The sequence below is a fragment of the Nicotiana sylvestris genome, chromosome 2 (genome assembly GCF_000393655.2).
Source record: "Nicotiana sylvestris chromosome 2, ASM39365v2, whole genome shotgun sequence".
Taxonomy (NCBI): Eukaryota; Viridiplantae; Streptophyta; class Magnoliopsida; order Solanales; family Solanaceae; genus Nicotiana; species Nicotiana sylvestris.
Genome location: NC_091058.1, coordinates 94,529,229 through 94,540,452, shown reverse-complemented (window position 1 = coordinate 94,540,452; position 11,224 = coordinate 94,529,229). Strand labels below are relative to the sequence as shown.

The following is an 11,224-nucleotide window of genomic DNA, read 5'->3' as shown; positions in this document are numbered from 1 at the left end:
ATGATAGCAATTGTATAACCAATATTTTGTTTTTTTATGTCCATTTATACAATTTGACTGTTAAAAATAATATTCTTCAAAAAAAGTAAGAAAAATAACTTTTTTTTTTAATATTAACACATTATTGTGATGTTTCTTTCTATACCATGTAGCTTTACTTCATTATATATATAAGTAAACTTTTATTTGATTTTTAAACTCTTTTTTGTTATTTGAATAAATATAGACATGTACCCTATATATTATATTTATTTTAAAAGAATTCTGCTTTATTCAAATCTAGCTATAGTGTTTTGAAGAACTATAATTATAGGGTTTTAGATGTGAAAGAGTTTAGAATTATAAGGAGATTTTTTTTTTCTTTTTTGCCAGAGGCAAAGTAATATTTAAATAATTATAAACAATTAACAAAAGTTCTTAACATGATTGCATATGATCATTAACTGAATTAAGCATGATAACATGATAACAAAAGATAAATTTCTTTTTATTTTTATTTTAATTCAAATTTTAAAACTTTATATATAAAATTCAAATTTATCTTTTAATTCATATATATATTTGACTAAGATAATCAAATATAGAATATATATATATATTTGTATTTGACTAACATAATCAACTATAGAATAAAGTTACCATACATTATTAACATTTATTAGTTTGCCACTTGGCTTAACCACAATGCTAATTATATTTGGTAACTTTATTCCTTTAATATATATATAGATATTTAATTATTTAACTGGACACAGTATATATCTATGGGTTACATGCTCGATATTTGAGGCCCAGTAGCACCAAGCTATCCTGAATTCTTATGTGTGTCAATTTCAATATTTTTAAAATTTTGTTAGTTTTATAAATTAAATATTTAATTATTTAATTGGACAGAGTAAATATCTATGGATTCTAGGCTCGATATTTGAGGCCCAATAGCACCAAGCTATCCTGAATTCTTATGTGTGTCAATTTTAATATTTTTAAAATTTTGTTAGTTTTATAAATTATAATTAATTTTTAATTGGACATGGTATATATCTATGAGTTCCACGCTCGATATTTAATTTGACAACATATATTAATTTGTTAGTTCTGTGTGTTTTTTTATAAATTAAATAATTTATTTGTAAAGTGTATTTGGGTAGAGTTTATAGTTAGTAGATACTTAAACTACAGAGACTCTACGCTAAAAGTCTCTATATTTTACTACGCTATAAGGATCTATATTTTACTATGCAAAAAGGCCACTATTCTTTAAGCAAATAAATAATCTAAACTAAATAAAAACAACAAACATATGAACATAACATTCACGAAATTACATATAAAATAGTAAAAGAAATTTATGAAATTTTTATTAACAATAAAAATTATTTCTCAACTTTTAACTATTTTTTTAAACACTAATAATTTAATCCGGGTAAAAATAACATACAAATTTAATCGCAAACAAAACACAAATCAACGTGGAAACACATTCAAGAAAACAAATATGCATAATTATACGAGTTTCGACATAAACTAAATCGGAATACCTCGATTTATGTTTTTAGAAATGTCGGAAATTTGAAACTTTGAGTCCGAAACAAGGAAACCACAACAATCGAAGGCTTGAGTTGTATGCGGGACCTACGCTCTTCACTTTTTGTGTGACGGGTGGGGCCAATCGATTTTTTTTTAAATCGAGGGGGGGACCGCTGGAAAGGGGTGGGTTTTTTTTTAAATGAAACCTTCTGGTTTCTGTCGTGGGGAAGAAGGAGACTTTATAATTTAAATAAAAACGCAATATAATACCGTGCTTTACTAAAATGCAGTATTATACTACATTTTTTTTTAACGGCTAACTTTTCGTTAAACTAAAATACAGTATAACATTGCGTTTTAGTTAGAAAGATAACTTTTTTTTTAACTGTAAGGTATTTTGAGTCCCTAAAATCATTATTTAGGTTTGGGACTCGTAAGAAAAGCGTGATTTGACCAGTTGAATAGTACTTCAGGGAAATGAGGATTGACAGTTCAGATAAGGCAGGCTGCAGGCGGAGCCTCCTTCTTTTTTCCATTTACAGTTACCTGCTGTGGTAAAGATTCTTGTGTTAGAAGCATGACAATGTGTGTGGGGGGATACAGTAATATTACATGATTTGATCGTAGGCAGCTGCTTCAGCCACTTTGCTTCTTTTCAGCCTCCTTACTGCTCATATGGATTCCCTCTTTCCTATTTTTTTTTTGGTACTGTTCCAATAACTCCTAAAGTCTACACCGTGTAGTATATAATAATAATAATAGTAATATATTAATAATAATTGTGTTTTAAATTTTGTGCACTGATAATGTAAGTTGTTTCTATATCATCAAATTAAATTTGACTTACAACATCCTATAACTATGTATAATAAGTCAAATATAGTAACCTGAAAAATGGAATATCGTAACGGTTATAGTAAGTTAAATTGCATAAGTAATGTAAAATTTTCACATTATGTATAATTTAAACTCCTGTTAATTTATACAGCAATTTTTTTTACGATAAGCTAAACAAATCAAGACAATATTTTGAGAGGTAGTGTCGTTTTAGAGTTTTCAGCTTTTTCTTTTGGGATTGATGCAACCCTTTCTTTGCTTGGCGTAAAAATAACATGGATTAGTCAGTTTTCAGACTGGTCATTTAAAAATAGTATGTGTTTGCTAAGTCATTGAAAAATAGCCACTATTTTGCTGCAACAGAGACCGGTTCAGCATAATATACTAGAGTTCGGTGCACCTGTGTATGAACTTCCAGCATATTATGCTGAACCGGTATACTTTGTTGGCTCCAGTATAATATATTAGAGTTCCAGTATATTATACTAGAATTCCAGTATTTATGTTAGAGTATTTTTCGAATTTTGAACAGTGTTTTCGTTCAGATTTATCTTTACATAAAAAGTGACTAAATTTCATTAACTTTTGAAATTGTGGCTATTTTTGAATGGCCACTTGTAAATCAGGCTATTTTTAATTTCTCCCTCCCAAATATGGTACATCTTGTGCATTCATGGACAAGACATCCAATAAAATTGGACCAAAATATATATGATCCACCTTAATCACTTTGCATGGAGAAAAATGAAAATAAGGGCCTGACATCCGTAGCTTTGTCCCACAAGTTTGACTATATCTGAAGAAACTAAATTATCCTAAATATTGCACGGGGCGTCCTATTTGGTCACCCCATTCAATCTATACTCATTTTTTAAAAACTTTTAATTTGTACCAATTTTTTAAATAACTTCAGCCCCCTTTCTTCTCCTCCTCCTTCGTTTTCTTCTTCTTTCTTCTGCTGCTGTTGGTGCAGATTATTTTTTAGGTAAATTTTTTTTTTATACTGTTGGTGCATAGAAGTTAAAACTTTCTTTTGTACCTTTATATGATTAAAAGAGAAATTATTTTTCATAGTTCCTTTTGTGAGTGGAAACTATCAAGATATCATTGTTAAATGACGATATCTTTGTATTTTAATCGTATTACAGAGCTCATTCTTTGTTCTCGCAATCAGGGATGATTAATTTGCATTTATTTACTTCTTTTTGGGTTATTTTGATAAATATTATTAAGGTGAAAGTTGTTTCTTGTAATTAGCTAAATTGAGTATGTTAGCACATAAAAATTCTTGAGCCCACTGCTGAGATTTTACCCCAAAGATTTTAACAAACTAGCAAGTTGTTTGATGGATGGATCCCCAGCTTATTTGAGCAGATCCTATTCTAAAGCTAGCTTCCAAATAACTTCAGCTCTAGAGTTGAAGTTCGACAGTTACAAAACAAAAACTTCAGCTCTAGAGCTGAAGTTCACCAGTTACAAAAATAAAAACTTCAGCTCTAGAGCTGAAGCTTACAAACAAAAAGCCAGTTACAAACAAAAACTTCAGCTCTAGAGCTGAAGTTTGACAGTTACAAAACAAAAACTTCAACTCTAGAGCTGAATCTTACAAACAAAAACTTCAGCTTTAGAGCTGATGTTCGCCAGTTACAAACAAAAACTTTAGCTCTAGAGCTGAACTTCAGGCCCGGCTATTAGAATGTTGAAGTTTTGCGTGATTGCCTTTGCTACTTCAGCCTCGTATGCTGAAGTTATGCGAAAAAGCGGGTACGCTTGCAATTTTTTTTTGCAAAGCGGGCACAAATTAAAACGTGACACAAAAAGCGAGTATAGATGCAAATGCCCCCAAATTGTCAATATATACAAGTTCAATCATGCATTTAGTCACAAAATTCTTTATCAGGCCCACGGTAGGATCATTTCGGGGGAAGTGCACAGTTAGCCAGGGGGCTTTTGCATCTATACCCGGTTTTGGGATTATAATTGAACTTATACCCACTTTGCAATAAAAGTTTGCAAGCGTATCCACTTTACGATCAACTTCAAACTTATAGGTTTGAAGTTATAAAAAAAGAGAAACTTTCAGATACCACTATGTTTTAGTGGTTATTAGCTAGTTGTAGCTACCATTTACTATATTACTTCCTATAACTATGTTTTCAGGTTTTTTAGAGTGTATTCGATGTATTTAAGCTACTGTATTCATGAATACAGTATCATTTATCGACGTGAAACAAGGGATTACAGCTAGACAGATTATTGTATTCGACTGTATTCACGGCGTGAAACAGGGGATACAGCTAGATAGATGATGGATATAACTTATTCTTATATTTTAATAAAAAAATATAATATTTTAGATATAAAACATGACCAATTTATATCTTATTCTCGCATTTTTCTAACAATTCTTGCAGGAAAAAGAATACATGGAAAAAGAGAAAAAAGAAAAAACCTACAGTTCAAGGAAGAATAATACATCTATGACAATTTCATCTAAGACTACACAAAGTCAAGAGATACAAAAATTATGGCAAATTCTCACCAAAATTTCATGACAAATTGCCATGTCAATTTCTCATCAAGGCCATATGATATATTGATATTATCTTGCAAATTCTCACAAAGGTCTTGTAGAAATTTTTCTATAAATAGGCATATGTTTGTAGAAGAAAGATCATCCCATTTTGTATCCAATTTTCTATCTAGTTTTTTCTAAGTTTCTAAAGAGAAAGTGAAGAGTAATCTTAGTCTCTTCCTCTGGTCTTTCTCTTTGTAGTAAAAATATTTTTAGTCTTTTGAAAGTATTTTTTTAGCTTTCTTACTTCATAATGGAGTAATTTTTTTTGTTGGATAATTGATGAAGCTTGATATAATTATAATACTATCTCAGTCTCAACACATTCTTGGCCTGAAACTCTATTTACATTTCATACTGTGCTGGAATGATGATTTTTTAATCATTATTATCACATCTACATATTTTATATCTAAGTTATTCTTATATTAATTTTGTAATTCTCACGGAGCAAAATTAATATATAATAACTTATGAATAGAATATTAGAGTGAAAGTAATTTTGGTAAGATTATTATTTCAAGTCTGTAATCTTGCTTTCCTCAGTTTTAATTCTTACGGAAGAATTGTTGAAGGCAAGATTATTGATTTTCTAGTAAAAATATTCTCACGAAATTTTTACTACACTTGAACACAGAATATTAGAGTGAAAGTAATTTTCAGTAAGATTATTATTTCAAGTCTGTAATCTTGCTTTCCTCAGTTTTAATTCTCACGGAGGAATTGTTGAAGGCAAGATTATTAATTTTCTAGTAAAAATATTCTCACGAAGTTTTTACTACGCTTGAGCACAATTCAGGCAAGATATTTCAGTTTAATCGTCACTAGTTTTAAATCAATTAATTGACATAACCTCACAGAGTGTTATTTTTTTATTTATTTATTTCTTAGTGTAAAAATATAATTGTATTATTAATAAGCAATTATTCTTTAGGGAAATACGTATAAAACTGAGATTTTATTGTAATGATATATCAAGTGAATTCAACGATTCCCAACTCTTTTTAAATATAAACCTTTCAGAAGAAATTTGTCTTAATTTATAATTCCAAACACACCTTTCATCAATTTGGTTCTCTCTAATAGTAGTCAAAATATTACAAGTCTGTAGCTTAGATTGTCCAATCTCTATGGAACGATATCATAAACTAAACTAGAATTTGACAGAGTACGAGCAGAAAATCCTATACACACAAGCTTCGTCAAATTTTTGGCGCCGTTGCTGGGGATTGGCACACATCTACTTCAGATTAAATATTTTATTACTAATTTGAGAATTTATTATTATTGTTAATTTTTCCTTCAAAATGTTATCTCCTACATACTACTATCATAACTGTTACTATTATTAGGAGCAAATCTATATAATATTGTAGAAAAGCATATGTAAAAAAAAAGAAGAAATCCCTCATAGTTAGTACTTTAACCTACTTTATTTTATATTTTATTATTATATTATTATTGTTAGTACTAACATCTATATAATAGTATAATATATTAGTTTTGTGATTCACAATTTTATTTTTTTTATTTGTCATTTTTTAAGTATATTTTATTATTTTTATTATTATTATAATTGTAAGTACATGTTTTTACTATTCTAGTGCTAAAAATATCCTTTGTACTATTCTATATTACTATTATTATAACTATTACTTTTACTATATTTTTATAAAATAATATTTTATTCAACTTTTTTTTAATTGATAGTACTTCAGTCCTTCAGCATACTTGAATTATTATTGATTTTTTTAATATAATGTAATTATTATTATATTATTTATTTTGATGGTTAGTTACAACTTACTGTTTTAGTTAACTATAATATTACCGTACTATTTTTAAAATTATATAGTACTATTTTATGGACTGTCTTTATTTTACTTTAATTTCAGATAGTTTATGACCCGCTCTTTTACAAAAGAGTTGGCCAATTACGATACTGAAATTGAAAAAACTTTGCGATTGTGCAGGAAAGGACAAATATCATCTCAAAACATAACTTGTAGCAGAATGGAGCACCAATTAGAAGATGATAACAATCCACTACAAATTCCACCACCTGCTCATGTAGAGGAGCAGTTTGATGAAGTGGCGCCAAGACCAGCAAACAGAATCCTAAGGGATTATGCTAGACCTGATCGCTTTAACTGTGAATCTAGTGTCAGGAAACCTCCAGTAGCAGCCAATAACTTTGAAATCAGGACAGGCCTGATTCAAACAATTCAACAATCTTGCATTTTCACTGGTGATCTAAGTGAAGATCCACATAGTCATTTAATTGACTTTTTAGAATTGGTTGAAACTGCAACGTATAATGGAGTACCTCCTGAAGCAATTAAGTTAAGGCTATTTCCTTTTTCTTTAAAAGAAGAGGCCAAAACTTGGTTATGAAGTTTGCCGCAAGGGTCTATTACCACATGGGACCAAATGACTCAAAATATTTTAAATAAATATTTTTCCCCTGCTAAAACAACAAAGTTAAGACATGATATATCTAACTTCTTGCAGACTGACACTGAGTCAGTTTATCGAGCTTGGGAAAAATTGAAAACAATGTTAAGGAAATATCCACACCATGACATTCCTGAACATATGCAATTGTACATTTTTTATCATGGGTTAAAACCTTCTTCTAGAAATGTAATAGATGCAGCTGCAGGAGGTTCCATAATGGGAAAAACCACAGAAGAAGCATTGGAATTGCTAAATGAAATTTCTGAAAATGTCATACAGTGGCCATCTGAGCGTGTAATCATTAAGAAAGTTGCTACAGTAAATCAGTGGATTCTTTAAATACACTAATACAACAGATTATTTCTTTGGAACAAAATTTGAATCTTTTCAGGTAAATACACAACAACCAAGCCAGTCTGAGGTTTGTGACTTGTGTGGAGGAAACCATCTAAACCACGAATGTCAAGCAACCAATCAAAATAATGAACAGGTCAATGTCATCGGATACAAGTCGTATCCTTTTGGAAGTCCTTTAGCACAAAAACATCCAGGATTTCAATGGAGCGATGCAAATGTTGCTGAAAACTCTCAAAACTACCAAAAACAACAGGTACAGAGTCCACCCGGATATCAAAATCAAAATTGTGGACATCAAAATTTCAGGCCTTATCAGCAAGCAACTCCATATCAGCAAAGGCCTCAACAAGGTCATCCAAGTTTTGATGATCTTTTGTACAAGTTCATTAAGGTTACTGATGAAAAAATGGAAAGTCAAAATTCAGCTCTAAAACAAGGTTATGAAGTTTGCCGCAAGGGTCTATTACCACATGGGACCAAATGACTCAAAATATTTTAAATAAATATTTTCCCCCTGCTAAAACAACAAAGTTAAGACATGATATATCTAACTTCTTGCAGACTGACACTGAGTCAGTTTATCGAGCTTGGGAAAAATTGAAAACAATGTTAAGGAAATATCCACACCATGACATTCCTGAACATATGCAATTGTACATTTTTTATCATGGGTTAAAACCTTCTTCTAGAAATGTAATAGATGCAGCTGCAGGAGGTTCCATAATGGGAAAAACCACAGAAGAAGCATTGGAATTGCTTAATGAAATTTCTGAAAATGTCATACAGTGGCCATCTGAGCGTGTAATCATTAAGAAAGTTGCTACAGTAAATCAGTGGATTCTTTAAATACACTAATACAACAGATTATTTCTTTGGAACAAAATTTGAATCTTTTCAGGTAAATACACAACAACCAAGCCAGTCTGAGGTTTGTGACTTGTGTGGAGGAAACCATCTAAACCACGAATGACAAGTAACCAATCAAAATAATGAACAGGTCAATGTCATCGGATACAAGTCGTATCCTTTTGGAAGTCCTTTAGCACAAAAACATCTAGGATTTCAATGGAGCGATGCAAATGTTGCTGAAAACTCTCAAAACTACCAAAAACAACAGGTACAGAGTCCACCCGGATATCAAAATCAAAATTGTGGACATCAAAATTTCAGGCCTTATCAGCAAGCAACTCCATATCAGCAAAGGCCTCAACAAGGTCATCCAAGTTTTGATGATCTTTTGTACAAGTTCATTAAGGTTACTGATGAAAAAATGGAAAGTCAAAATTCAGCTCTAAAACAAGGTTATGAAGTTTGCCGCAAGGGTCTATTACCACATGGGACCAAATGACTCAAAATATTTTAAATAAATATTTTCCCCCTGCTAAAACAACAAAGTTAAGACATGATATATCTAACTTCTTGCAGACTGACACTGAGTCAGTTTATCGAGCTTGGGAAAAATTGAAAACAATGTTAAGGAAATATCCACACCATGACATTCCTGAACATATGCAATTGTACATTTTTTATCATGGGTTAAAACCTTCTTCTAGAAATGTAATAGATGCAGCTGCAGGAGGTTCCATAATGGGAAAAACCACAGAAGAAGCATTGGAATTGCTTAATGAAATTTCTGAAAATGTCATACAGTGGCCATCTGAGCGTGTAATCATTAAGAAAGTTGCTACAGTAAATCAGTGGATTCTTTAAATACACTAATACAACAGATTATTTCTTTGGAACAAAATTTGAATCTTTTCAGGTAAATACACAACAACCAAGCCAGTCTGAGGTTTGTGACTTGTGTGGAGGAAACCATCTAAACCACGAATGACAAGTAACCAATCAAAATAATGAACAGGTCAATGTCATCGGATACAAGTCGTATCCTTTTGGAAGTCCTTTAGCACAAAAACATCTAGGATTTCAATGGAGCGATGCAAATGTTGCTGAAAACTCTCAAAACTACCAAAAACAACAGGTACAGAGTCCACCCGGATATCAAAATCAAAATTGTGGACATCAAAATTTCAGGCCTTATCAGCAAGCAACTCCATATCAGCAAAGGCCTCAACAAGGTCATCCAAGTTTTGATGATCTTTTGTACAAGTTCATTAAGGTTACTGATGAAAAAATGGAAAGTCAAAATTCAGCTCTAAAACAAGGTTATGAAGTTTGCCGCAAGGGTCTATTACCACATGGGACCAAATGACTCAAAATATTTTAAATAAATATTTTTCCCCTGCTAAAACAACAAAGTTAAGACATGATATATCTAACTTCTTGCAGACTGACATTGAGTCAGTTTATCAAGCTTGGGAAAAATTGAAAACAATGTTAAGGAAATATCCACACCATGACATTCCTGAACATATGCAATTGTACATTTTTTATCATGGGTTAAAACCTTCTTCTAGAAATGTAATAGATGCAGTTGCAGGATGTTCCATAATGGGAAAAACCACAGAAGAAGCATTGGAATTGCTTAATGAAGTTTCTGAAAATGTCATACAGTGGCCATCTGAGCGTGTAATCATTAAGAAAGTTGCTACAGTAAATCAGTGAATTCTTTAAATACACTAATACAATAGATTGTTTCTTTGGAACAAAATTTGAATCTTTTCAGGTAAATACACAACAACCAAGCCAGTGTGAGGTTTGTGACTTGTGTGGAGGAAACCATCTAAACCACGAATGTCAAGTAACCAATCAAAATAATGAACAGGTCAATGTCATTGGATACAAGTCGTATCCTTTTGGAAGTCCTTTAGCACAAAAACATCCAGGATTTCAATGGAGCGATGCAAATGGTGCTGAAAACTCTCAAAACTACTAAAAATAACAGGTACAGAGTCCAACCGGATATCAAAATCAAAATTGTGGACATCAAAATTTCAGGCCTTATCAGCAAGTAACTCCATATCAACAAAGGCCTCAACAAGGTCATCCAAGTCTTGATGATCTTTTGTACAAGTTCATTAAGGTTACTGATGAAAAAATGGAAAGTCAAAATTCAGCTCTAAAACAAGGTTATGAAGTTTGCCGCAAGGGTCTATTACCACATGGGACCAAATGACTCAAAATATTTTAAATAAATATTTTTCCCCTGCTAAAACAACAAAGTTAAGACATGATATATCTAACTTCTTGCAGACTGACACTGAGTCAGTTTATCAAGCTTGGGAAAAATTGAAAACAATGTTAAGGAAATATCCACACCATGACATTCCTGAATATATGCAATTGTACATTTTTTATCATGGGTTAAAACCTTCTTCTAGAAATGTAATAGATGCAGCTGCAGGAGGTTCCATAATGGGAAAAACCACAGAAGAAGCATTGGAATTGCTTAATGAAATTTCTGAGAATGTCATACAGTGGCCATCTGAGCGTGTAATCATTAAGAAAGTTGCTACAGTAAATCAGTGGATTCTTTAAATACACTAATACAACAGATTGTTTCTTTGGAAC

General features: G+C 31.2%; 2 non-coding genes across 2 annotated transcripts; both read right to left on the bottom strand.

The window, feature by feature from the left end:
* Nucleotides 1-10,009: 10,009 nt before the first annotated feature.
* Nucleotides 10,010-10,116, bottom strand: LOC138886603 (small nucleolar RNA R71). The gene has a single exon (XR_011405653.1). It is a non-coding gene; the product is annotated as a small nucleolar RNA R71 (small nucleolar RNA).
* A 757-nt stretch (nucleotides 10,117-10,873) lies between these two features.
* LOC138886619 (small nucleolar RNA R71) lies at nucleotides 10,874-10,980 on the bottom strand. The gene has a single exon (XR_011405669.1). It is a non-coding gene; the product is annotated as a small nucleolar RNA R71 (small nucleolar RNA).
* Between the last annotated feature and the right edge of the window lie 244 nt (nucleotides 10,981-11,224).